Source organism: Corvus brachyrhynchos, unplaced genomic scaffold (assembly GCF_000691975.1).
Source record: "Corvus brachyrhynchos isolate BGI_N302 unplaced genomic scaffold, ASM69197v1 scaffold142, whole genome shotgun sequence".
NCBI lineage: Eukaryota > Metazoa > Chordata > Aves > Passeriformes > Corvidae > Corvus > Corvus brachyrhynchos.
This window is the reverse complement of record NW_008237226.1, coordinates 6,477,911-6,505,130: the sequence shown is the minus strand read 5'-3', so window position 1 is coordinate 6,505,130 and position 27,220 is coordinate 6,477,911. Positions and strand designations below refer to the sequence as shown.

The following is a 27,220-nucleotide window of genomic DNA, read 5'->3' as shown; positions in this document are numbered from 1 at the left end:
GTTTGCAGCAGGAAAGTCTGTGTTTCAAGTGGCACCAGAAAACTACGTTTAAGCAACTGAATCAAGCTGTGCTCTTATACTGTGAATTTAGACTCCCAGATGATAGGCAGACTCTTATTTTGATGTATCTGACAGGGAACTAAATCCAAAAATGGTGTCCAGTGACAAATTCGCTTCTAGATCCCAGTTTTCCTGTAACTCTCACAAGTTTGAATCAGAAACAGCACAAAATGAAAATTGAATTACTTTGATGTACAACTAAGAACAACCTGTTTGGCTTTTTTTTCTCTTACAGTCCAGTAACAGTATAGATTTTATAATTCTGCAAATCATAGGCTTAGTCTTGCCACTCCAAGCACCAAATCAAACCCAATTCCGGAATTAAGACATGAACATCAAAGAGATACTTCTGCTACTCCTCCTCCTCCTCCTTCCTGCACAGTTTCTTGCTCAGCCATTTAGGGAATTAACTGCACAGTCCATGTACACAAAATCAAGTATCTGTGAAGGAATTTTTCTATTCTGCTTCTGTTTATTCCTTAATAGTAATGAACCTTTCCAAAAGAGCTGTTGATGTGCCTTCCTATTCTGCATGATGTTTATAAGAAGCACTTTACAAGCAACTTTGACAGTACCAGTATTTAGTGAAATGGATTTCTTTTTGCATTGCCACACAAGTTATTGGTTCTGGAAATTTAGTTTAATTTATTTATTTCCAAGTATCTCAGCATTTCACATGTCTTTTTAGTATCCCTTTCTCTCATCATGAACACTAGACATATTTATACCTCCAGGGTTCTTAATACATCTTGAACATAAAGAACAGGTATTCTTTCTGCTGCACAGGGAGAATCCAATGATCAAAAATATTCCACAGTGAAAACTTTCATTCATCTTCTCTGCACAGATGCTAATTTTAAAAACATACACTCAGGTATAAATAAATGTTAATTGCCAGTTTTCTCTGGGGAACTGTGTTTGTTTCTGACTGCTTAATACATCAACAGCTTTATATTCTCTGGTGGGACATGTATGTAATCCCTTGCTGTTCTTTCTCCAGTACTTCAAGGAGTCCTAGACAACACAAATAGCTGGTACCAACAACGGGTGGACACATCAAAAACAAGTCTAGGAAATCCACCATTTTTTCTGGCACTATATTCTGCAGCAACATAAAAGGCACTACTGGGCATGAGGCTTAAAATTTCTCTTAATTTGTCAACTCCCAAAAGAATCATTTAAAAACTGATGCCAAAATGTACTTTACAGGATTCCTGGAACTTTCAGAATTTCTCAAGCAGCAATAGCTGAATCCTGTGAAATGTTAGAACATGAGAAAGATTTCCAAATGGTGTCATACCCAATCCTCTTTTTTTCCCCAGTTTCTTTGCATAACTGGAAAATGCTGAAAGTTCAAGAAATCTTTAAGTCTTCTCTGTATTATCATTTTCACTTAATTTTTTGATGTGCACTGAAAAACAGTATTAACATTGGGAACAACATTCCAGAGCGGTACATAGTTCATATGTGGTATTCCAGGCTAGTTTTTATTCCCTACCAGATTATTTTCATATGTGACTTCAAAATATTCTTCACCAATTGCTGACTCCTTTCTCCCTACCATTGCTTATGGTCCTTGTTGTCTTCTTTTACAAAGGTTACATATCATGTCCAAATTATTTTTGACCTGTGTTTTGTTACCTTTCAGTCACCTATAATTTCTGCTACTTTTGTTCAAATACAGAGGAATCTACAACATAAAATTTCACTTCCTAGAAATATCATCCACACTCTGGGCACCAGAGTGATCAAGGAGAGTTTTGCCCATAGGGTAGTTCTTTAGAAACTTAGAAAAGTTTTAAACATTCTTTCCAAGTCAGTTTGCCCATACAGGCAGGTGATCATGTGTTTGAGACTAAACCTTGGAGGCATTGATATCATTAAGATCACAGTTTTTTCCTACAATGCAGTGTTTGATGCTTAATCAAAGACATTAAATAAACCGAGATGTATGCACCCAAATGTATGCACTTCACATTTTTATGTATTACAAATACATATATATGCATATATATATTTATACACAATCCAATAATAACTGGCACCCTGCACATACTTGTTCTGTCAAAATGATTATTCAGATATTTGAATGTCTTTTAAAATTGGATTTTTCTCAGCTTGTTTATATATGCAGATTTTATGATGTTTATAGTAATGTAGATTCTTCCATAACCTGGACCAGATTTGCCAAAATGTCCTGCCTCTTACACTTTCTCATCCTGACTTTGCCAAGAAAGGTGTTTCATTTTGACTCAAGTATGCAAGCAATATGTTGCAATATTACAGATTATCTTACTTCTGATATGCAAGCCAAACCTTATCAGGAATGCAGTAAACAGCATGTATGGCCACATTATTATCTATAGATTCAGTAACTCACTGAAGAAGACAGACATGGCAGGTGTTTTCCTTTTCATAATAATTTCTAACCTTTTTTAGACTGTGAATCCTTCCAAACATTTCAACCTGCTTTGAGCATGTCTGCTGCACTCTTTTGGAAGCTTATGAATAAGCTCTGCATAGCAACTGCTCCCTGTATACTCACTCCCTGTCAGGAGGTTAACTGGTAGATCTTTATTTCCCACATTTTCTCCCAGGCTCTAAAGCCCTCATTCCCTCTGCCACGATAAACAGAGACCCTACAAGCACCGCTCTAAGTACACACAACCCTCACTTCCATCTCTGCGTGAGATTTCTGTTGACTATTCCCTAACCACTACATGCAGCAAAGCCACATACGTTTTGCTATTATCCAGGCACTGTATGCCTCCTGAGGGGATGGAAATGCCTGGGTCTTCTTTATAATAGTTATTGTCAGAGCAAAGCCCACTGGACAAAGCACAATATTTTCACCTTATAAAGAATAAACACTACTATTCATGTAGCATAAGAAAATGCAGCTAAGCCCTGAACGCCTTTGGCATTCAAAATTCATAGCAATCCTTGTACCCAAAAATTATGTCAAGTCTGAGATTTCTTATAACTAACCCTGATTTTATGAGGATTTCACTCATCCGCCACAACCTTCAGAAAATTAGAGTTTACCTATGCTTATTTTTAGACATGAAGGAAAAGAGGATTTCATTTTAACGAGCTTTAAAGAACTTGCAAAGCCAAAAATAGTTTCCAGTAATAATGTGCTGAAACTTCAAAATGCTTAATGCTAAATCCTAAAAGTACTAGACAGTGAGTTTTACTATTTTAGTTACATGAAGGGTTTGTATTTGCATGAAGGTGCTGTGGTCTTCATGAGTATATCATTGCAAAAGTCAGTTTCCAACTTACCATAAAATTTCACAACAGGAAATCACCTTGTTGTAGATATGAAATTTGTATACTACTTTACCTATAAATCACTATTCTAGAGAGCATATCATAAGATCCCCAACACCTGAAGTTCATTAGTTTGTTTGCTTCATTAGTCTGGTGGGCAGTAAAGATGCTCATGTGTAGAAGGTATTCTGGTCTCCTTTTACATTCTCAGTTATTTATATATCTGAAATATTTTTTCCCATTAAAAATGTTTATGTTTCAAAAACCTTTTCTTCTGATCAAATTTGACTCATCCATTACTGAAAAAGATATTACAAAGTCTCAGTGTGTCATGAGAAGTGAAAAAAACACACTCGTAAAGATAGTCAATTTGCCGAGAGTTTTTGTGTAATAGTTTTGGACTACAGTGCTGGCAAACTTAGTTCCTTGATGGCAGTCTTCAAAACTGGCTTGTTCCTTCCAGTAGATTTCCAGTGGAACTAAGAAAGCAAGTTTCCTCTTTTTACACTGAACAGTTCAATTTTTGCTATTGAAGAATAAAAGGAAAATGTAAAAAAAAATGGTAAGCAATGAAACTTTTAAAATTGAGTAGCATTAATTTTGACATGGTCTCCAAACCTGCAGACAGATTCATAACCACTGAGATGACTCTGAAGGTCACTTCAGGATAGTTTTATGTATGGTGAGTTTTAAAATTTGAATAATCATTTCTCTTTGAGCGTGACTCATTTTGCCATCTCAATAAAGAAATTCCGAACTGAAGACCATCTCCAATGTATCAGCAAATTCTACTACAATTTATTGAAACATATTACAAAGATTGAAGGTCTTTGGAAGCATATGCACAATCTGGTATTTACTACCAGTCTGAAGGCTTGTTTTTTCGACTTTAATAATCCTTGATAAAAATATTTTCTCCAGAATGCACGAAAAGAAATCCTTCTTATACCAAATACCTAATATCTTCCATATAAAGATTTATGTGCATTCTTTTAAAGCAATATCTTGTTTCACACTCTTAAACTAATGTTTCTTTTCCAAATAATATACGATTAGTAGATATTATGCCAAGAATAAATCTACTGCACAGTAATAGAATGAATCTGTAAGCTTCAATACTTGCACAGTACTCTACCAGCATATCTTGTAGCAATCAATAATACATTTCACACTATCAAGGAACAGCATAACACAGTGAAAGATGCATGGAAGTCTTTGCTGTATCAAATAAATTATGCTTCTTAGACAGATTTTGTTTGAGAATGGGCTGCATTACAAACAACTCCTGGGAACTATAAGTTCGGGATCACTTCTATAATATCTGAAGATATATTAATGTCAAATCTGGAACATAAGGTTCCAAACTGATTTGATACCTAAGCAAATTGGAACAAATGCTATATCAAGGGCATTTTTTTTCATCATTGATAAAGCTGACATACAGCATACCACAGAACTATGCTAACATATATTTTCAAGGATGAGCCTAACTGCAGGTAATAGAACACATCCTGAATGTAAATGTTTTTATGCAGTGGCAACAGCAAACTTAAAGCCTACTCTATGACATTTATACTTTCTAGCCAAGGTAGATATAACTTTTGCCAAACTTCCTCTGACTACAAGTGACAAGGTTTCTTTATAGCCCAAGTTAACAAAACACTTGTAGCTGTGCAGGTACTTCAGATGAGAAACACCACTTCTCTCAGCTATTCATACCACATCTAAGTCACCATGCCTCCCTCTCTTGAGGAGCTGTAAAACACTTCATGTTATAAGATCCTGTTAAATTTTTTCAGTTGTTTCCCTCTGCGTCCAGAGGGCAATTGTATTTACAACAGAGGAAAAAGCTAGTGACAACAATTTAAAAAAAAAAAGGAAAACAAGGAAAACAAAAGCTGTTTCATGGAGGAAATATTTCAAGAGCTAGTATTTCAGGTCTACAAGAGGAAATAACCACCATGAGTCTGAACATCTGCCTACTTTTTGGTCGCCCTTCCATAGACGAAAAGAACTTTATAAAGAGGTGAAAGAAGCATGTTTTAGAAACGACAGTAAGCAAATTTCTGAACTCTAGATTCCCATGGTCTTGGGAAGTTCCACAGATGGAGAATGAATCTATAAAGACCCCGTTTTGAAGGATCTGAACTTTTCTGGTAAAATAGACAAATTAATGCCTATTGGAAGTATGAGTTTTGTATTTAGTGTTCACTTAGGGCTCAAATATTTAGATCTGAATGCAGTTTTAATTGCCTTAGAGACTGAGGTGTCATCTCTCAGATTTAGTGAAAATTTGAGGGAAGGGAAAGAAAGAGAAAAGAGGATTTAAGAGGCACAAGACAAGTGACCTTGTGAACCCTATCTCTCAATACATACAGATACCAATTTTCAAAATTATTGTAGTAATTCAAATAAATACCAAAAAAAAAACCAAAACTGTAACAGAATTCACTGAAATTTCCATTAGAAATGGACAATCCCTATGATATAAAACTGGTCCTTACCTATCTATTTACTTTATTAACAGCAAAGCCCTGGAAACCCAAGCTGCCACTGAAGGACAAGTGAGAATGCATCAGGCAATACTCTTGGTTGGTGAAAGAGTCTCCACCACCTCAGTAATTTTTTGTTAATTTTGATAAACCAAGCTCTCTGTAGCTCTATATCCTCTGTGTAGTGCAACACACTTCTCCCCGATTCACTGATCCCTTCATCCTTGCACAACAGTGGGGCAGAGCCAGAGCACCAGGACTGACACAAAAATAATCTCAGTTCTGCCTAGGCCTCTTATAACTATATTCACACTCACTTGTTGTGTGTCTTCCCTATGTGATACCTGGAATATGGAGCATGGGCAGATTTTCTTCAAACTCACAATACAGTTAAAATTTAAGTAACTCAAATCAGGAAAACAATTGAAGAAAACCCTATCTAACCCACTTAGGTGTCAGGGACATACCTCCCTGGTAATTATAGATGTATTACTGAGGAAACTCTCTGGCATCTTTACTGAGCTGGCTAGATAAATCACCTCTCATTAACAGTTGAGAAGGATGCACTGATGTCTGAGACCTCAGAGGAGCCTAGATTTCTAGCCATTCTCTGACGAAAATTAACTCATTCAGACTGCTTTGTGTGAAAAGCTGTGGCAGATATGAATGGTACCCACTTCCTACCTCACAGCAAAGTGTTTGAAGCACTTGCCTCAAAAGCAGGAGCCCAGCTTCAACAGAACGGGCACAGAGTACTTTAATCCAAAAAGCTGGTGTTGAAGGCACTGCCTAGAATGCAAAACCCATTAGGTTAATGCAAGTGAGAGCTCTCATGACTCCATACCAGCATAGGAATACTGTACAATTTATAAGGTACCATCCTGCAAATGAGAGGTCAACATCTTACCTCACAAAGACACAGAGCAATTCCAAGCTCTGATTCCTAGTACAGGAATATTACTTGATATGGGAGTATAGCTTGTAACTCCCCTCTTTTTTGGTGCTAGCCTACTGAGTAACACATGAGCTTTTGCGACTCCCAGACTGGGTACCAAACCTGCCTCACCCTGTGTGTGGGGAACTTTGGCGTTATGAATTCAACTTGCTCAGCAAAGGTCAAGTACCAAGGGAATTTAGAAGCTAGGGCTTGGAACAAACTTGTTTACATGGCTAGAAAGCTTTCATAGTCCCAGAATTGCTTGGGGCATGTAACCTATATATTGGTCTCTTGCTAGACTGTTGAATGGGGAAAGAGCATTCCCTGACAAAAGAGAACAGCTGATAAAAGTGTTACACTGCATGTTTGCTTCTCTACTGAAAAATAGTATTTGTCTGAGCATATTTATTGTACATCTAATTTCATCTTTGTTTGCACTTCACAGATACTGCCTACCAGCACAGATGTCTTATGTTGAAAAATATGACAATTTTGAAATGAAATTACTCAGCATATATAATGTCAACAGATGTTTCGGAAATATGGAAATACGTCCCATTTCCACACAGCAGACTTCTGCTGCTTTTTCCCAAAAAACATACAAGGTAACAGAAAGCTCGTGAGGCTAATGATTTTGGAGCAGCCATCAGCCATCTTGGAGGAACACTGGTTGTGGACTTTGTGGTAGGCTCAGGTTCAGAGGAAATCCCTTTGACAGCCAGGCTTCCCATGCCAATATCAAACCAGGCAGTCAACACCGATATAATTCCAGATTCCAGCCACTGTTTAAAACCACTCTACCATGATTGCTACAAGACTGTGTGTCCACTAAAACCCATTCAATCACTTACCCAGGGAGGTTCGACTCATTTACATGCAGCCTCTTTATGCTAGCTTAGCAATGTGGAACAGTCATAAAATGGATACAAATGCAAAAAAAGTCATCCTCCATGCTGCGTCCATGTCATCTCTGTATAGTCTCCCTAGCCTTAGCGCACTGTTGCTCCCCATCTCACTCTTTTGTTGTCCCTCTTAGAGTACCCTGTGTGAAAGTAAATCATTAGCTGCTTAGAGCAGGGGTGTGTAATTATGGGTATTGAAAGCATGCAGAGAATGCACTGAAAAAAATATATTCATAAGAAAAATACTCTGCTAAGGAACAACTGAGAATTTCCTTTCATTGCCAATGGATGGGAAAATCTAGGCTACTTTATTCCCACTACATTGTTGCCTAAGAATCACAGCACCCTTTATAATCCCTCTTCCATCTCAGGGATGACAGTTTTCAGCATATGCAAGTTACTGTCTCCCCTCTCCTCCCTCCCCACACGTATCTCCTGTCAGTTATATTTTTAAACTGGTTCTACCTGAGGAACAACTGAGGCTTCCCCACCTCCAGATAGTTCATACCCAGGTAATAGATCCCAGTGCCTGCCACTCCACAATACCTGAGGTGGGCATGAGCTCCTCTACTTTCCTCATCCTCTGAGTACCCTCATAGAGTTAAATGATAACCTACCTTGATTTGATTTTAAAGTGCATTATGGGTGATCTCTGAAATAAGTTTTCAGAGTGTGAACCAAATCTGAAAGAACTGTTAAAATATATATATAACTCCATGAAAAAGGCAATCTGGTTTTGGATGTGGAAAACTAACATGGTCTTTTAAAAAAACTTATCAAAAATGCAGTCTTAACCCTAAATGTCGTTAAGAGATATGCAAATAAGCCATTGCCAGAGGTAATCTGAAAAGAGATTACCAGGGAATTCATCATGGGGCACAAAAGCAGAGCAGTTTAGAGCATCCTGGTGTTGCGCTTGAAATGAGCCGACTTCCTTATGGACTTCTGCTGTAATCACACACTTTCTCAGCTAGTCTATATGAATGCAGACAAGGTCACAGGCATGGAGAATTCAAGGACAGACAGATAAGATACTAATCACATCACCTTCCTGCCTCTTATTGGTATGCTTCAACCACACCAGCCCAGCAAGCCATCCTAAACAGGAGCTGCAAACTCAAAACCTCATACAATGCTCAGATTCAGGGTAGATGGTTCAGGGCCATCACTTCCTTTCTTTGTCATGTTGGCCCATTTCCCAGATAAATAACAAAATACATATAGGGTTTTCTGTTTTCTTTCCATCCCTCACCCACATATACAAATGATGAAAACAGATACAAGCATACTAATACCTATTGTTACAGTCCCTTGCCTTGGGACAGAAAATTATTCCCTTTCTGTAAATAAAGAAAATGCTACAAAAATACATGTTAATTCTCCCATAATATTGTATAAGGGTTTTAAAAATATTCCATCTATAAGATTTGAAATCTGAGATTTCAGAGAGTATCTGGAAGTCAAAGTACCTACTGCCACTTTTGCAAGGGGTATTTTTGCATCTAACTTTTCACCTCTTTTCTAAAATGACACACAGATGTTCTGGTAACTTAGTATCAGTGCATTAGAGAAAGTGAAAAACCAAATTCATAAGTGGCATTTTTTAAAATAACTTGCTCACAGACTTTTTTTTCCAGATTGGCAAACATGCTGAGATCTGAGGACTTATGTTACTGATTAATTTTTTGTTTGTTGTTTCCTATTTAATGTCCTGAGGATGTTTGCATTGTCTACGTAAATGCCACAGGTTAATTAAGTAATATCTTTAAATGTATTTCCTTTTATCAGTTTTAATTGCAGAGGCTTTCAATTTCAAATCAAAGTCATTTTTTGATGAAATCTTTAGAAAGTAAATAGAAGCTTCAGATTTAGCTTCTGATTAATATTCACTATCTTGTATACCTTCATTGTGTCTTTTTTCTTTTCTAAAATTCATGACTTCATCTCTTTCTTCAGATCAAAATTGCTCTGTGCTTCTATCTGTTTTTGCCATGTACCTGTTGGCCTCTTCTCATTTGTATGTATATGGCTTCAGCTGGAGTGTGGAGTTAATAAAGTGTTGGTACTATATCTTTCTATTTTTTCTGTGTTACACTATTGCTCTTTGCCAATTACTGTGGAGATTTATAGTGAGCTGTCCAAAGTAGCCTCCAATACTGTACTTCCAACTCCATGGTCACTTAATAGAGAGGGCTTAATTATATCAACGTCACATCTGGCATTTCAGCTGTTTCCAATTGGACTGTGTCATAGGTTACAAAAAGGGTATTATTTATTCATTGTAGCTTAGAGCCAGATACTCAAAGTCACCTCTTTTGGGGTCTTTAACCAGTTGATATATTATATCTTATTGATCTCCCTTGGGTTTTTTCATGGAAAATACTTTGGTCAGGACACTGGTAATGTAATAAATGTCATAATCTGTGAAACACATACAGTATTTCTGTAGACATTTCCACGTATTAAGAAAGTGTACCTCTTTGAAGAATATAATATAATTTAGGTGTAGCACTACTCAACCATTTGATGACTTAAATCTACTCATTATAAATAGTCAAATCCAGATTTTTAAGCATTTTATTTCCATCTTTCATTCCCCCAGGTTATAGAATTCTTCTTGCCACATGACCAAGTAATCAAGTTCAACTTCCTAGCCTTTTTAGCTTTGCACTGACACACACGTTTTATTTAATATTTTAGCCCTTTTATTTAGCTTTGTGCTCTGATATGCCATTAACTTTTCAGGATACTCCTTTGTGAGCAGCACCTGTTCCTCCCCTAGTTCAATTGTAATTTTCCTTATCTTTTATGACTGATGTCTTTGGCAGATGTCTTTGTCTGACCTGAATACTCTTTAGCACCTGTCAGCCTTCTCCTGCTCTTGCTTTATATAATTTCCCTAAATATTGCCAGTTCTCTGTGGTAGCAGTTTTGCCCTGTTAGACAAAGAGGAAGCATCACTTTCTGTAGAGGACTTTTTTCTTCAAAACTTTCTGTCTTTACTTCTGTTTTCCTACTACAATTCTGAGATTTTGAGTATTCATGCTGTGCTGCACATGTTGGTAAGCTGGGGTACATTTTATGGAACTGTTGCTTAGAGGGGCTCCTTTTTCCTGTTAATTTAATTTTGATTTCTAAAAGACTCATTTCCCTTCACACTGTCAAATTCATAGGTAAAAGTTCTGAATCTGGCCAGAAGGATTTCTCAGGTCTTGCCAGAATTTTACTGATATCCCAGGAAATAAGCCATCTTCACACCTGTTGCACATAACTTCCCAACCATCACTTACCCAGTAAAAGACTTATTCAGACTAATAACTGAATTTCCCACTGACAACTCCATCTCCTGGTGTTACAGGAGTAACAATATCACCACCAGTTCTAATCTGAACTGCTGAGATCATTGAATTTTTCCACAGAAAACAAATTACAATGAATGAGCAAACAAAATGTGCAAATTATCTTTCCAAAGTCTTTCTTTTGGGAAGTTGCAATTTATTATCACTGGTATGGATTGCACATTTTAATTTTTTTTTTTTTTGCATGTATAAATGATTTTGTATTCTTTGAAAACATCACAGACAAGGAACTGAATTTTAAGTGGTAGTGGCACAGTTCTCCATTTACATTCATTTTTCATATTATTTTCCCTTGTGGCAGTTTCCCTCAGGCTAGAGCACAGGCAGCTAATCGTTCCAGGAACAAAACTTTGGATTAAAAGATTTCCAAGTCCATTACAAAAGTCCTAATGAAAGTGTTTACTTTCAAAGTCATATTTAACAATCAAACACAGTTCCCACTCAGGCTGTAGTCAGTCTTAGAAGTAAGGCAAGGGCTGACTTTAGAATATAAAGCAAATCTTCTGCAAAAGTGTTCTGCGTGTTGAAACTTCAGAGTAGTTTATCCAGTTGCAAACCCTAGTTAAAGGCTTGCCAGATAGCATCTTACAGCCTCTCATGCGTATTCACGGTGACTGTTTGGGAATATCTTTAAACAAGCAGGAAAAATGGGCAAGGAGAGTTCTTCTGGACTCAAAGGCACCATTAAAGATAGACTGAATTGGCTTACTGTTCCCATAGGTTAGGCTGACATTTTAAATTGTAATTTGGAAAAATGAGGGAAGAGATATTATTGAAAGCAAAAAGGATGAAGGGAAATGAAAAAGAAAGAGTAAAGTGAAGCTGAGACAGACTGCTTTTTGCAAATGTAAAATGAAGAGATTTCCCATTTACCAGTAATCTTCTGAAATATAAATCACTGTACTCTTTCTCTCCTGTAGAGATAATCCTGAATTTTTCCTTCTGTTGTAAAGGCCATGTAAAGATTCAATAAAAACATCTCTTACGCAAACTGAAAGTTGTTTTCTTTACAGGTCATCTTTTTAAATTTTCAGTTTCTGAATCTTTTCCATTTCTGTCAGGTGTAAATAGAAAAAGACCAGATCTTAGCTGTTATAAATATCATAGGCTAAAGAGAGATCATCAGTAAAATATAGTTAAAAGAAACTACCCTTGGATATCCCATAGATGCCATTCATCTGTTCTTGCACTGGTTTTTGATACAGCAGCAGAGACAAATTTGCCCTTATGCATGCTATGAAAAGCTTACTCCATCACTTCAGAATTAGGTCCTGAGGTTGCAAAGAGCAGAGGACCCTCTGCAGTCCACAAGAACTGAGGGTTTTCAACATCATGAGGGACTGACATTTTTCATTATCAAAGCTAGAGTCCTTGGGCAACATCATTCCCTAACTCAGAGCTATTACTTCCAGCAGTTCTTCTGATGAAGTATAAGCAAACAGCTCTGGAGTCTTCTACACAGTAGGAAATTTAGAAGTAGTTTCACTGCAAATGATTTCCCACAAATAAAAAGACACCAATAAACACAAAACTGTGATTTTCAATTTTCAGAAATGACCTAATGAGCTGAGACAGTGAAGCTAATGTGCCCCAATTATGTCAGGGAGGAGAAGGGGGAGGAAGAAGAAATGAAAAAACAAAGAAAGAACTTGGATTATAAATGGTTCTGATTTCACCCTTCTGAACACCCCATTTTAATTCACAGTGAACTAGTCGGCAACTGAAAATAGACTGCAATTTTCTGAGGTAGTTTTAAAGGTGCATGGAAGGAGTATGCTTTGAGCTCCACATGGAAGAGCACCACAGCAAGTGTTCCTGAAGGCAGTGTCCTTGGAGCAGGTAAAAAATACAGTTGTGTGATCATCCTCTTCCAGTCTACAGGATGCATTTCTTTTGTGAAGGGCCTGCTGTACCATGACAGACATGTCAGTCAGCGTGGAATGTAGCTTCAAAGGTGCCACCTCTTCTCTTAGCGCTTCCCTGAACTGTGCTCAAGACCCACACCCTCGTATCCACACAGAGAGTTTTGATAAAACACATCTAACAAGTATCTCTCCTTTCCATTCCTCTGCCTGCTCCTTTCCTGCTATATGGCTTTAAAGACAAATTCTAGTGTTTTTACAGATAGGTGTGTCACTTGACAGAGACAAAATGGGGACCTCTTGGCAGACAGACTATATTTAGTTTGGAATTTCTTGGCTTGTCTTTGACTCTTTTCTACAATCTCCTCCCAGAATCTTCTCCTTTTAGCTTCATTCCCCCTCTGTTGCCCGTAGAATGCTCAGTCCTCTTCATTTAGCCTCCCTTCAGTGTAGGCTTCCCTTACATTTTTGCATTCCATTTCTCTCATCAACACGACTAAAGCCTTTCCTATAAAGTGCCAAAAATGAACACACAGTTTGCTCTGCTAAAGCACTTACCTCTATTTCTAGTTTCTTGTGTTTAGGTTACAAATTTAGAAGGGCAGGAATCATTTACTGATTCACATTAATACAGTACCTAAAACAAAAGTCCTCCTGCTGAGGAATAAGAGTATATTTTTCTCCCTCTTCTTTTTAATACATGTGATGGAATACAGAACTTTATGTAAAGCATTGGAAAACACTTGCTAACAGTTGGATAAACTTTTCTTACCTTCAGGCTCCCCTGTAACAAAATATGGTTACTTCTCCTTATCCCAAAGCATAGACTCGTGTCAGCAGAGTTGTGGCCTTTGTGCCTTGCCACTCCATAAGAATGAAAGCAGAGAAAAAACTGTTATCCTTTCCTGTGTTACCATACTGAACTAAACACAGAGAGGCTCTCAGGTAGGAGACCTGATTTTTCATTATTAAAAATTAACCTGGTGACTTGAAGAAGTGGTTTGAAATCAATAGGATGCAATTCTGTAAGGACAAGTGAAAGTGCTACAGTTATGTAGGCTAATCAACTGTACAGATAGAAGGTGGAAAATGAGTCTGTAGGAAACAGTTTGTGACCTATGGGGGATCACGAGCTGAACAGAAATACTCTCATCTCCCTGCAAAAACTATTGCAGAGGTTTTCTGGGGCAGTATCATGTGTAAGATTTGCCTGTAGTTACTCCAGAATCGGTAAGCAGCTAGTGTACTGTATGCGCCTTTAGGCACTCTGCTTTAAAAGAGATGTGGACTTCTTTCAGAAGCCCAGGGAGAAAAACAAGGTGGATTAGAGGACTGGAAAAAAATGATCTGCAGGTAAAAATTGAACAAAACCAGAGTTGTTCAGTTTGGAGAGTGAAACACTTAAGAGGAAATGTCATAACAGACTTCAACAGTACCCTGCTGAGGAATCTGAATCAATTGTTCTCCATGTCCACAGGGATTAGAACAAGAAATAATGGAATGTGGAAACTTTAGACTAAGCATTAGAAAAACTTTCTAACGTATGAGAGCAAAGCATCAGAACACGTTGCCTGGAAAAGACTGCAAAATCCATATCATTGTATTTTTTAACAATAGGTTCCAGACATGTTTTATCAGATTCTGTGATAACATTTGTAATAATAACACCTTATGTCTCTCTTGTGTGTTTTATAACAAAGAACCTCAGGGCGCAGCTACCCTCTAAGTAAAACATACAGACAGGAGAAAATTTGCACTCCACTTCTTCAGACAATGAGAAAAATGTCTCGAAGTAGTTAAATCTGAGCTGTAAACATGCCCTAAAAAAGGATTGCGCTGATAATTTGGGGTCTCAACTCCAAGGTCCCATCAAGCTATAATGACTCCATTGAGTCTGAGCCACCTGATCATCCTACAGATGTCTATAAAGTAAACAGCTATAACAACTCATCATAGTGCTCTCCCTTTGTAGTCAATGAAAGAGAGCAGTTATGTTTAGGCAGTGAATCGCCTGGCCGCCTAAGGTACACAATATAAGCTATATTTCATTGTTTTGCAGGCTGGGAGTGGATCCACCAACTAGGAATCTGAGCTTTCCAACTCCTCCCTTTAATAACCCAGGATTTGAAATAAAGTACTTTGAAGCTACATATTTGCATGTAGAAAAGTATGGGTGTAACTTGGCCATTCTCAGTACATGGTGGAGGTTATTATGGAGTAAATTCTATATTTAGGAGCAGAAAAAGGAAAAATTCCCCTTCTACATTTTAACATGTTAAGATGATGGCTCAATTGTAAGAAGATGAACTGCCTGACAAACCTTGTATGATAGATGAAGATGGCCATAGGAATATGATCTGTTCAGCTCTCATGTGATTTTATAATTTACCACGTGGTCCATCCTGCATCTATAAAGTGAAAAGGATCTCTTCAGATGTGCTAGAATAAAAGTCAATTCTAGTAACAGCTTTCATATTGCCTTTCCCTCAGAAATCAATCTCCTTTCACACTAGATTTGTTTCGCAAATATGAAATCTTTCTCCTGGTCTGCTTCCCAGAGATTTTTTCCTTACTTCAAAAACATCATCTCTTCAGCTTGTCTGTCTCTTTCTATCTCTTTTTGCCCTCATTCCTAGCATGAGGTCTCACCCTTAAATGTATCACAAGCCTTTAGAGAGACCTGACTAATCCTAAGAAAGGATGGCTTGTTTAGGTGGCAGAATCAATATTCTCCTTGGGACCACAGTACAATTCAGGAGTTATTAGCTAGGCATTCTAGCAGAGGTGATTGGACTGAGGACCTTTGCCCTTGACCTCCTGTGCTACAGGTGAGGGAGGTTGCTCTTCAGCTGCAGAGTGGAAGGCTGCCAGGTCAGCTGTGGGCACTGGGCACAGCAGCAGACCAAAGGGACCTTAGCAAGGATTAGCAGTGCTTTATATGAACTCCACACAGCTGCTGAGCCAACGCCATTTGCTTCTGAACACCTCTTACCTTAGGCTGTGCGATACCAAGTGGGTCCCCTGTTAGAGGGGGACACCCATGCAGGTGATGTCCCACTGACTTAGACACTGTGGCCCCTTCTCCAAACATCACGATCCATGAATTAAAATGCTTTTCAAATTAACAACTCAGCCCTGTGTGTATTTTTAATTTTGCCATTGCCCTGGACTGGGATGGAGTCAGAAAAGTGGGGCAAGCTTCCATTTTGTTCATACATTTAATCTATTTAATCACAGATCCTCCAGGATGTGGATGCAACAAAAGGAAATGTCTGAATTGGGATTCTGCTGAATTGGGATTCTGCTGACAGTGCCTCTTGTTCTGAAAATACCAGTACAATCACAGTACTCATTTGGCTTTGTTTTAGTCCTGTAGCTGGAGAATTGCCACTACTGGTCCCTTTGGCCACTTTCCGTTATCTCTTCCAAAAAAAAGCCAACTAGCTTGGCTACTCTGAGGGCTAGTTTGGCAGCTGTTAACTTCCAGATTATATTTCTTGAGCACTGGCATCTGCATCAGTGACCAGCCCTTCCTCTGGCCTCTGCCCTGGCTTTGTTCCCAGCAGCACAAGAGCCTCAGGCTGCTGCAGGCCCAGTCTGCTGCTGGAATCCCTTCGCATCCTGGTGGCTGCTTTCCTTTGAGCCCACCTTGAAAATAGAAAATATGCTTCATAGTAGCTGCCACACTTGCAAACAAACCCAATGGGTTGCATCTTGTATTCAAGACAAGCACAGACCTAACACTATCCTAAACACACCTGGAAATTTTTTGTTGCCACAACATGGCTGGAAGAAGTGCAAATCACTTGTATTTGAGCCTTTTCTTCATAAACAAGGCAGAGATTTTATACCTGCCTTATTTTCTGATCCTGTTTTACGGAAGATTTCTGGTACACAGTCACACAATTGAAAGTAATAAAATTTAATTATCACCCATCAGCAGATGCATAACACCTAACAGACTATGTCAGTACCCTGAGCTTGAATGAATCAGTGTAACATAAGAAGGCAGCCCACATTGTTATAAAGTACTAGAACTCTCTAAGTCCAGAGTTTACACTTGAAATGGGAGATGGAAACAGATAGGACACAAATTAATATGAATAAGGATTTGGTAGATAATGATCATGAAAGCCCAAGAAATCCTGCAAAGGACTAAATTCTACATCAAATGTGGAGCCTATGGAATTTTAAAAATAAATGCTCAAAGCAGGTTCCAGGTGCTTCTTAGATCACTAAGCTAAGTCCTGTCTGAGACCAAGATTTCAAATGAATTAGCCTTAGTATGTTTTTATAGCAGAAATCTAACTCCCCAAACATGCATGAGGAAACATGGTAGGACTTGCAACCAGTGAAGCAGACAGTGTGTACTCTGTGTCTCTTTCATCTTAATGTAATATTTAGCATGCAAATATAGGGTTAGTTTTCTTTGAGGTAAGTTCAAGACGCAAAGTTCATTCAAAGCCTCCCAAGAACTCCCCATTGCCTACAGTTACTCTGCACTGGAAGGAATCACGTCAGACACCAGACTTGCAGAGGCTTCTACCCTGTCTCCTGGGACATTTCCCAGCACTGCCATTCAAATCCTTTGCCAGAATGCAACATAATAGTCAAGAAGCAGGGAAAGGAAGAGTAGAGGGACAATGACACACCAAAATAACTGTTTGTCCATCCCCTGCTTCTGTGAAATTTTGATATGCCATTGGTAAAGTATTACTCCTTATCAGACTTAATTTCCCACTCAGGAATTGTAATTATCTGCTCAAGACCCCTCACTAACTGGTCAGATGTGAAGGTTCATTTTCCCAGTGTCATGACCCTGTAAATCACTCTGAATTTCTGCAGCAACACATTGAATCTCAGTTGTAGACAAGACAGTGCGCCAGTGACTAGGCAGAGTCCGATAAGCTGTTGATCAAAGTGAGGATACACACTATCTGTATTGTCTGATCCATTCTGGGACGTTCAAGCTAGACCAAACTTTGCTTTGCAATAGTGGCAATATTGTTCACGGCTGATATCTACTGAACTCAGATACAAATGAATGAAAATTTACAGAGCAAATTTTTCAGGTATATAAAGTGTGCTCAGCATTTGCTTTGCTCAGCAAACTACAATTTACATGGGCAAGTACAGGAAGTTTGGTTTCATTACAGAAGCTGAAAAGGTGGCACAGGTAACCAGGCACCTGATAATTTTTCCATTAAATAGGAAATCTCCAAACAGGATATCACTACATATCCTCCATTCTGCCCTCTCTTACATTCCTTGGGTAGTGTGTGAAGGAAAATGTTGCAAAATGTCTGCATTTTGTCTGGTTCATCTAATGTTGTCAAGAGATCTCTGCTTCAGGCTGTTCTAGCTGAATTTCTGGCTTCAGAAAAATCACAGATCCCTGACCTTCTCTTAGGTCTTCACCCATGAGAGTGAGTTCATATGAATCTATTAGCTATGGTTGTAATTAAGATTTTTTTTAATCTCCTGTACTCTCTACAAAGCATCATTTACATTTTAAATGTAAAGTGTTGCTACACTTATACAGCTCTGCAATCAAACTGAAGTCAGCAGCATCACATCCATTTCAATGGGTGGATTTAGTTCATATGAGTTAAAAGACAGTTGCAAAAGAAGGACCCTGATAAGCTACTACAGGCACCACATCCTGTCATGTCTTTCAGAAATCAAAATCAGTGAACAAAATCCATGTTAATACTAATTAAGGTCTTCATTGAGCTCTTCCAACTGGTCAGATGCTCCAGAATACGTTTCTCTGATTGCTAGATGTTTTCAAGTCTGAATTTACTTATGGGCAATCACAAGACCTTGATTCTTATGGCAATGTTATTGTTCCGCCAAAGGAAGTGGTTTTTCTTCCTTTCTACTTACCCCAGGATGTATTTAAACAGAGCAGACATAGCCCCTTTCTTCTAGGCCTAATAAGCCATCTTTTAGACAGTCTCCTCTCAAAAAAAAAAAAAAAAATAGCCTGGCACTTCACAGAGTAATTTATTTCTTCCTTGAATATGAGTTACTAGAACTGCACATAATTTTCCAGATAAAATACCAGTAATATAATTTTCCATCTCACTAGAAGTACCTTACTTGACTTGCCTCAGGAAAATTTGATCTTTTTCATGGCTAAATCATATTGGGATATGTTGGTCAATCTGTGACCATTTGATTCAACCAAGATTCCTTACTTCCTTAGTAGTTTCCAAAACATGATTTCTCCAGCTTACCAAATAAATTCTTTTTACTAATTCCTAAATGCAGTGGCTGGGTTCTAAAAATGTTCACTTCACTATTCTCCTCTCTGTTTTTCAAATGAAAAGTCAAGCTCTGTCATGGTGTTAAAACTTTCCAGTTGGATTGGGCTACATGGATTGGACTTTTCCATATCTGGACAGGACTACCACTCTGTGTCAGGCATTTTACTCACTATTCACATCATCTCAATATTAAAAGGACATTTTTCTTACCAGAGTGGATAAAACTGTACAAAACACATTGCAAGAAAAAAAAATTAAGTCAGCAAAGAAATTAGAAGAGCTGAATTGCTTCCTGCTGTAGTGGTGGCTCTTTCATCTCTTATTAAATACACAGTCAAGCTTCATCTTCTCAACAGATACTTTTTCAAGCTCTTCTGTCTTTTATCTTTAAGAAAAGATACAAAGCATCTCATAGATGGGCAAACCAATGCAGAAAGCCATGATGAGATTTTGCCCAAGCAGGTAACACTGCTAGCTGCACAACTCAGAGCTGTAATCCTTGCTTGGAGGAATGCACAAAGACACCAGTATTTGCTTCACTGAGACTAGGTTTTCATAATAATATGACTGGTAAAATAAAAAGCATTGTAAAATGAAATTCAGTTTCTGGTTTTGATTTCTTAGTCTGAGGTTTCGGGGTTTTTGGTGATTTGGGGTTTTTTTCTGTATGTGTCATGAGGCTATCTCTGCTTTATTTTACTTTTCATTCAGTTACTATTCAAGTATCACTTCAGGTTTTCCAGAACCAATGATATAAACTTATGCTTTATTGAAAACCCCACCAAGAAATAAATGAAGAGAAAAATACCTTCATCATGTGTATTTCTACTTTGATTTAGTTTAGGTCAATCTGGGCCAGAAGTGTATTTTTAACATTCCTTAACAGGCAATTTCTCTCCTTTTCAATAAATATTGTTTTGTCATGCCCCACTATAATACTCAACAACTGCAATGCAATCACAATAGACAATTGACTTCTGTCAAATGCCAAACCAGGACATTTATGTCTGAATGAGGTTGAACTATTTACTGTAATCACATAATAGAGAAGCTTACCTCCTACCCAGGTCTCTTCCCAGAGTGAATTAAACTCTCCTGAACTCTTATTCTATGAGTACACTTGGTTTTTGCATATCATACAGCAAATTGCTAACATTCTTGTCGCATCTCAAGGAATGTGAACTTTGAAATGGAAACTGTCATGTCAGAGACACCACTCAACAACTTTTTATTTGAGAAATTTACCAGAGACAAGGGGCTGAGACACGGAGTAACAGAGGTTTATTCTTGCAGAAGTGGTTTTTTCTCATTATTTTGCTATGTAGATATTACCCAACACCAGAACACTGAAAGGTTTTGCATAAATTCCCCCCACTTTCTTTTTTATATCATTCTTGAAGGTTTTTTCCTGGTGTTTCATTACTTGGATGGGTGCACTGTTCACTGTGTAATAAACAGGCTCAGCCCAGTGAGTGGTGGTGAATGGAGTTAAATCCAGATGGCAACAATTCACTAGCGGTGTTACCCAGGGCTCAGTGTTGGGGCCAGTCCTGTTTAATATCTTTATCAAAGATCTGGACAAGGGGATCAAGTTTGCCTCCAGACAGCTTGCAGGTGACACCAAGCTGGGCAGCAGTGTTGATCTGCTGGAAGGCAAGAAGGCTCTGCAAAGCGATCTGGACAGGCTGGACAGGTGGGTCAAGGACTAATGGTGTGAGACTCAACAAGAAAAATTTCCACATCCTGCACTTGTGTCACAACAACCCCATGGAGCACTACAGGCTGGGGGCAGAGTGGCTGAAAAGACACCTGAGGACCTGGTCTACAGCCAGTTGAACATGAGCCAGCATGTGTCCAGGTGGCCGAGAAGGCCAATGGCATCCGGGCTTGTAGCAGGATTAGTGTGGCCACCAGCACCAAGGCAGTGATCATCCCCCTGTACTTGGCACTCGTGAGGCCACACCTCAAATCCTGTGTCCAGTTTTGGGCCCATCACTACAAGAAAGACACTGAGGTGCTCGAGCGAGTCCAGAGAAGCACAACAGAGCTGGTGAAGGGTCTGGAACACAAGTCTGATGGGCAGCAGCTGAGGGAGCTGGCGATTAGTCTGAAGAAGAGAAGGCGCAGCAGAGACCTTATCACTGTCTACAACTACCTGAAGGAAGTGTGTAGCCAGGTGGGGGTTGTTCTCCCAAGTAACAAGGGACAGAACAAGAGGAAATGGCCTTAGGTTGTCAGAGGAGGTTTATGTTGGATTTTAGGAAAAACTTCTCCACTGAAAGAGTCATCAAGCATTGGAACAGGCTGCCCAAGGAGGTGGCTAAGTCACCATCTCTGGGGGTATTTAAAAGACATGTAGATGTGGCACTTAAGACATGTTTCAGTGGTGGACTTGGCAGTGTTAAGGTAATGGCTGGATCTGATGATCTTAAAGGTCTTTTCTAACCTAAATAATTCTAGCATTCTATAATTTTATATGCTAGAGTGCAGGTCTCAAAACCATGAGTTAAATTAAATGACTGACAAAATGATTAACAAAAAGTGTTACCATCTTGGAGAATCCTTGCTGGACTATTTGTTCAGAATTGCTTTTCCTTCCTGTACACAGCAGGAAACTAAGAACTGGATCTTATCACAGACTGGGTGAAGGCTGTACTGGACAACCACCACTTTCAAGGTTAGAAAAGATTTTAAAAATCTTTTAAGAAGCCATTCAAAAAATAAAACCCAAATCTGCCAAGTCACTTCAGCTTTCTCCTATGGCTCCCTTGGTGTGGATCACAGAGACTGCAGTGATTCTGAGGGACAGCAAGGTAGGGTGGGCCTCTGAAGGGGATCAGCAGGGGCAATATTCAAGAATAAAAGGTTCAGTCACAGAAAACACTGCAGTAAGGAACAGAGTTCAGGAATTAGGTCATTATTAATCAAATTACAGATCAGTCCCAATAACCACATATTTCCTTGAGCTTGCATTCAACAGCCCTTTTGTAAGATATTCACAGAGTAGGATCAATATCTCTCTGGAGGTAAGTGGCATAAATTATGTCTCAACATATACACCACAGGAGTTTTACTGTGTGTTGTATACAGTAATTGCATTTTATAGATGACTGTGGAAGGTTTCAGCTTTCATTGATTTTTATCATAAACTAAAAGGTGCCAAGAAGAAAAGAACAGCAGTTTATATGAAGAAGCCAGTCAGCTGAAGCTGGAAAAGAAAATGAAAATTTGGCAAAGTATGTGCGATCAATCCATGTTTCATGCAGAAATGAATGCAAGTATTTGAGCCTTTCCACTCAGAGTAGGAAAAATCTTGAAAATGCCACAGAAATCCCAGTTCACCTAATAGCAGTCCATTGTGCTGTCCATCAGCAGGGTTTGAGACTGTAAGAAGTCTCTCTAATTACAGCACTTTTAATATTTCTTATACCATGAATGCCATCTGAATCATTTATGAAACAAGGTAACAGGTTGTGTTTTCATTATCACACATAATGTGACCACATTCACATTATAATTGAGGTGAGGGATATAAATTAAGATCATCATCCTAGTTAACATTTGTAACTTTCAAAAGCATATTTTTAAAACATTGCTCTTCTGATTTCCTTCTTTTTCATGTCCTTCACAGCAAGCAATTCAGAAGAGATGTTAATGCAGCATAACAACTCTTTACCCTTTTTCAAGGCCAATTTTGTAATATGGGCAAAGTGATTGGAAATGTAGTCCTGAAAAAGCTTAAACCATCTGTCAGGGACTCAGTTAAGAAGATCCACACTGTTTCACAGCCAAAGATGTGGATAAAATATGCCTGGCTAGAAATGTCCAAGGCATGTGGGTTACCATTCAAGCTTATTAGGATGAATTGCAATTTTTTTTATTGTTCATTACCCTGGTAACATCATCTTTTCAAATTATAATATGCAATAAACCATGCAGACTGGAAAGCAAGCAAGTGGTAAACATGGGTACTAATGATTATAAAAGCTCCGTGTCCTGTTATATCAAAAAGCCATGTATGTGTATGCACCCAAAAGCCTATTTGTTTCTCTGTTGACATAGCTTTTTCTACATTTTTGTGCTCCATACATATTTATTTGTTACTGATCACGTTTAATCGCATGCCATAAGCCACTTATCTATTTTATTCCTGAAATGTATTTCACAAAAAAAATAACAATGTGGAGAATGAGAGGTTGGGATTGTTGTGGTTAATTGTATTACTTAGGCTAGAAGACATAAAAACAATGTTAATGTTATGCTGTTGTTTTAATATTGTTATTGTTTTAATGGACATCTGTTATCCCAACATTTCTAAACAAGGATATTTCCAAAGTATTTTATAAACACTCTCCATCTAAAACCGTCTAAAGACCATAAATACTGTATGAAGCTTTTATCAGAAATATGAAACTGATTATTACTTGAGGGAAGGTCTCTGGACAATATTCAAAATCAAAATAAATCAAATTTTCCCATCTAAATTACTGTGCTATGATTTTTAAAACCCCCACAGACACTGTAAATGCTAAAAGGTATGTGAAGATTTATGCTTATTATATACATGAGAGTTATGAGAATTATTTGATAAGCAATAGTCATTTTGTGCACAAAGGCCATAACTAGTGCTTAGCTATCTAAGATTTTCTCCTCCACAGCTATTAAAAAATTCTTCCAAATCCAAAAATTTATCCCTTACCATCTTCAGAAATTACCACTAATTTCACCTGGGAAAGTAAATGGTCTGTAAACCAAGCCTGTCCAACTAAATTTAACAAAGCCCTAAATATCTTGGCTTTCACATTTATGAGTATTTTTTCTGATTAGTCTCTTAAGGGTCAAAATAAACTAATATTTGATTTTCTCACACTACTTTCACTGTCCAGGAATGAAAGATGCTAATATATCTGAGACAGCCCCTTGAGAAGGTGAAAGCAAACCAAAAGAAATTATCTGAAATGCTGATGCAAATAAAAATCTCAAACTTTCCTCTTTCTTTCATCTTACCACGAAATACTTTTGCATGTTTGAAATCAGTCTTTCTTGGGGAAAGGAAGATAAAATTAAGAGAGGCATAGAATGTTTAGAGTGATGGCAGCAATTCGGCAGAGTACCTGCTGTAAAGTGATGCAGTGTATAGTGTACAGGTACCCCTACCACACCCTGAGTGGATCCCTCATGACCACTCAAAGCACTTAACAGGCCACATATTTTGTACAGGTGCAATCAAGTGAAAATATACAATGATCACCAATTCCAAAAATGGATGCTATGCAGCCAAATTTCTCCACAAAACCACCTTGGCATCCATACAACCTGAATGGTCTTTTTTATATTTTCACTGGATAATAAAAGTGATGTAAAATCCATTAATACAGCAAGAAACAAACAAACAAACAAAACAAAACAAAGCAGCAGCTGGCACATTAGGTGCTGTTCAGGTGCCAACACAGCAGTCTGCAACTAACAAGATTATTTTGTGTTTGTTTTGCTGATTATATTCAGTGGAAAATAGATTGCAAGCAGGAATAGCAGCTTTATCAGTGAGGCTGACTGGAGACTCTGTTAGGCTTTCTACAAAATGTCACCTGAAATGCTTTTTACTCACATCACTTTGGTTTTTGTCTCTGTCTCCATTTTTATACTGGCAAAGCTTGTGTTTCCACTTACAGTTGCTGAGTATATGACAATACTCCTAGTCAAGCACGTCTAATTTACAGAAGATTGGGCCAAGTGACATCTTGGACTGAATTTGAACCAATAACCTAGATAATGGAAAATCAAATGACTTTACAGTACTGTGGTACCTAGGGCATGGGTTAGTTTCAGACATTGGAAAAAAAAAAAACTAAGGAAAAATATGGTGCCCTTTTGTGATTTTATTTATGTGAGCAAATTTGTGCATCCCTGAAAGATTATCCTCTTATGTCTTTAAGCTCCCTCCTCCACTATAACGATGAGCCAGTTGAGCTATTACTTATCACAGCAGGCTAAAATTGACACAGCCTTGTCTGACTGTTCAGGGAGAGAGGAAAGGAAACTCCTGGCGAAGCCATAGGTTTTTGCCTGGTTCTGCTCAGAATATGAATTTCTCTGCTATGAAAAGAGCAAGAAGGCCTCATCCAAGTAACTGGAAAATGGGAATTACGAGATGTAGAACCCATGTCCAGACTTACCAAGGACATGGGGAAGCAACTTATCCTCTACCAAGAAATTAAATGGGAGAGGAATAGAAGGATGGAAATCTTACTGGCAGCATCCTAACATACTTGCCAACATGCACTCCACCATCTTAACTGCAAGCTTAGTTTGTCCTTTGGCTTGTTCCTGGAATAGGGCGAGTACAGCTGTCCTGTCTATTCTCCACCACCCTGTGGCAGATTGTAAAGCCCCAATCTAGAAAAAAACCTTCCTTTTCCTTCTGCCCTCATAGAAGTCTGAATAGCATATTATAGCTATAAAATGACTAGATATAAGCGCTACCGTGAAAGGCATATAAAATATCTTCTAATGCACGGGAAAACTGTATTTGAGGTCAGTTACCTTAAGTCTGTTTATCTGTTATGTAGAGCAAGTTTCATTTGCCCAAAGCCAAGCTCTGAACTGCACCAGCAGCAAAGCATTTTTTAAATGAGAGCTTCTTTGAGTAACCCAACACCTGCACTTCTAATATACCTTCTATTCTTCTGCTCTCCACTAACTGTTATTTACAGTAGACTTTGTAATTTATGTATGGAGTTTGGTTTGTTGGTTTGTTTTATAAAAAAGAAATAAAGACTAGATGACTGAACTTCACATTCAGAGATCACCAAATGAAAGACTGAAAACATCCAGTGAGAGAATAATTGTTAGAGGATAAAAAAACAAAGCCAATTTTTGATTTAGCCTTTCAAATAGCTGGCAGTATTTAAATTTTGACTGGTTTATGATCTCATGTTTTGAAGTTCAAAACAAATCTTGAATGCAATGCAAATAAGCTCATTATCTCACCTCTCATCTTTATGTATCTAATTTCTTGATGACCTGTTTTACTTTTCCTCTGCCTTAAAAGCAAGAAATAATTCAGAGACAGAGGAATATTTTTACATTTTTTCTATGTCTCTTACCCAGATGTGATTACTAATCACAATGAATAAATCATTCTTAAATGAATACTGGGTAGACAAAAATGACTGACTAGTCTCAAAACAGCAAGATATTTTTATGTGGAATAGAAAAATAAAGTAACCCTCTGGTAAGTTTTGAGATGTTAATAAAGATAAACATCTGTAGAATTAAAATGATGTTTTCTCAGTTCACCTGACAAAATGACAAATGACAAATGTTAATCAAAATAACCTTTTAGTTTAATCTATATAACAAGTTAGTAAGCAAAATGCTTGTTTTAGACTCTGAATGATGAGCTTCAGAAGTCTGTGCCAATGTGAATGGATCAGTCTGCTGCTTCTCATTAAACTCTGTTCACAGTACCTGTGTTCATCTCCTTGTTGTGTGGGGATTTACAAATGGAACACTTCTACTCAAAGCATTTATGTGCTGGTTTTGTCAGTAAATGAAGTATGCTAAAGATGAAAGAAGTTGACCATGAAACATCAAAAATATTGAAGTAGCAACCATGTTGCCAACATCTAAATGTGAGGATCTTGAATTATACACACTTACAAACTGTCAGAGGAATAAAAGCTTTAATTCCAGAACAGATTGGGGAAAGCTTGCAATTGTAGGTCTACCAGTCACTGGCAAATCTTTTCTGTTCCTTCTTCTCTCCCCATACAGTGCACAGGCTGAAGTGGATGCTCAAGTTCACACACTGAGTGGGTAGATTAAATAAAGATCTGCAATGGTTTCTGGAATCTGAAGTTTACATCAGACGTTAGCTGCTTTTCACTGAAATATAAGGAATGTTTATGCCACAAAGGGCTGTGGCTTAGCCCACTCAGATTCATTGCTGACCTGCCTGACCTTCAACTGTTGTGGATCTTTTTGGAGCCAAATACACAGGGACATCTAAGTGCTGTTCAAAGAGCCTCTGGGGAAAAGGAAATATATATATATATATATATATA

At 38.0% G+C, this 27,220-nt stretch overlaps 1 protein-coding gene across 1 annotated transcript in view; it reads right to left on the bottom strand.

Annotated features, from left to right (window-relative positions):
- NXPH1 (neurexophilin 1) overlaps nt 1–27,220 on the bottom strand; it is a 141,022-nt gene that overhangs the window by 77,988 nt on the left and 35,814 nt on the right. The gene's annotated exons all lie outside the window — the stretch shown is intronic.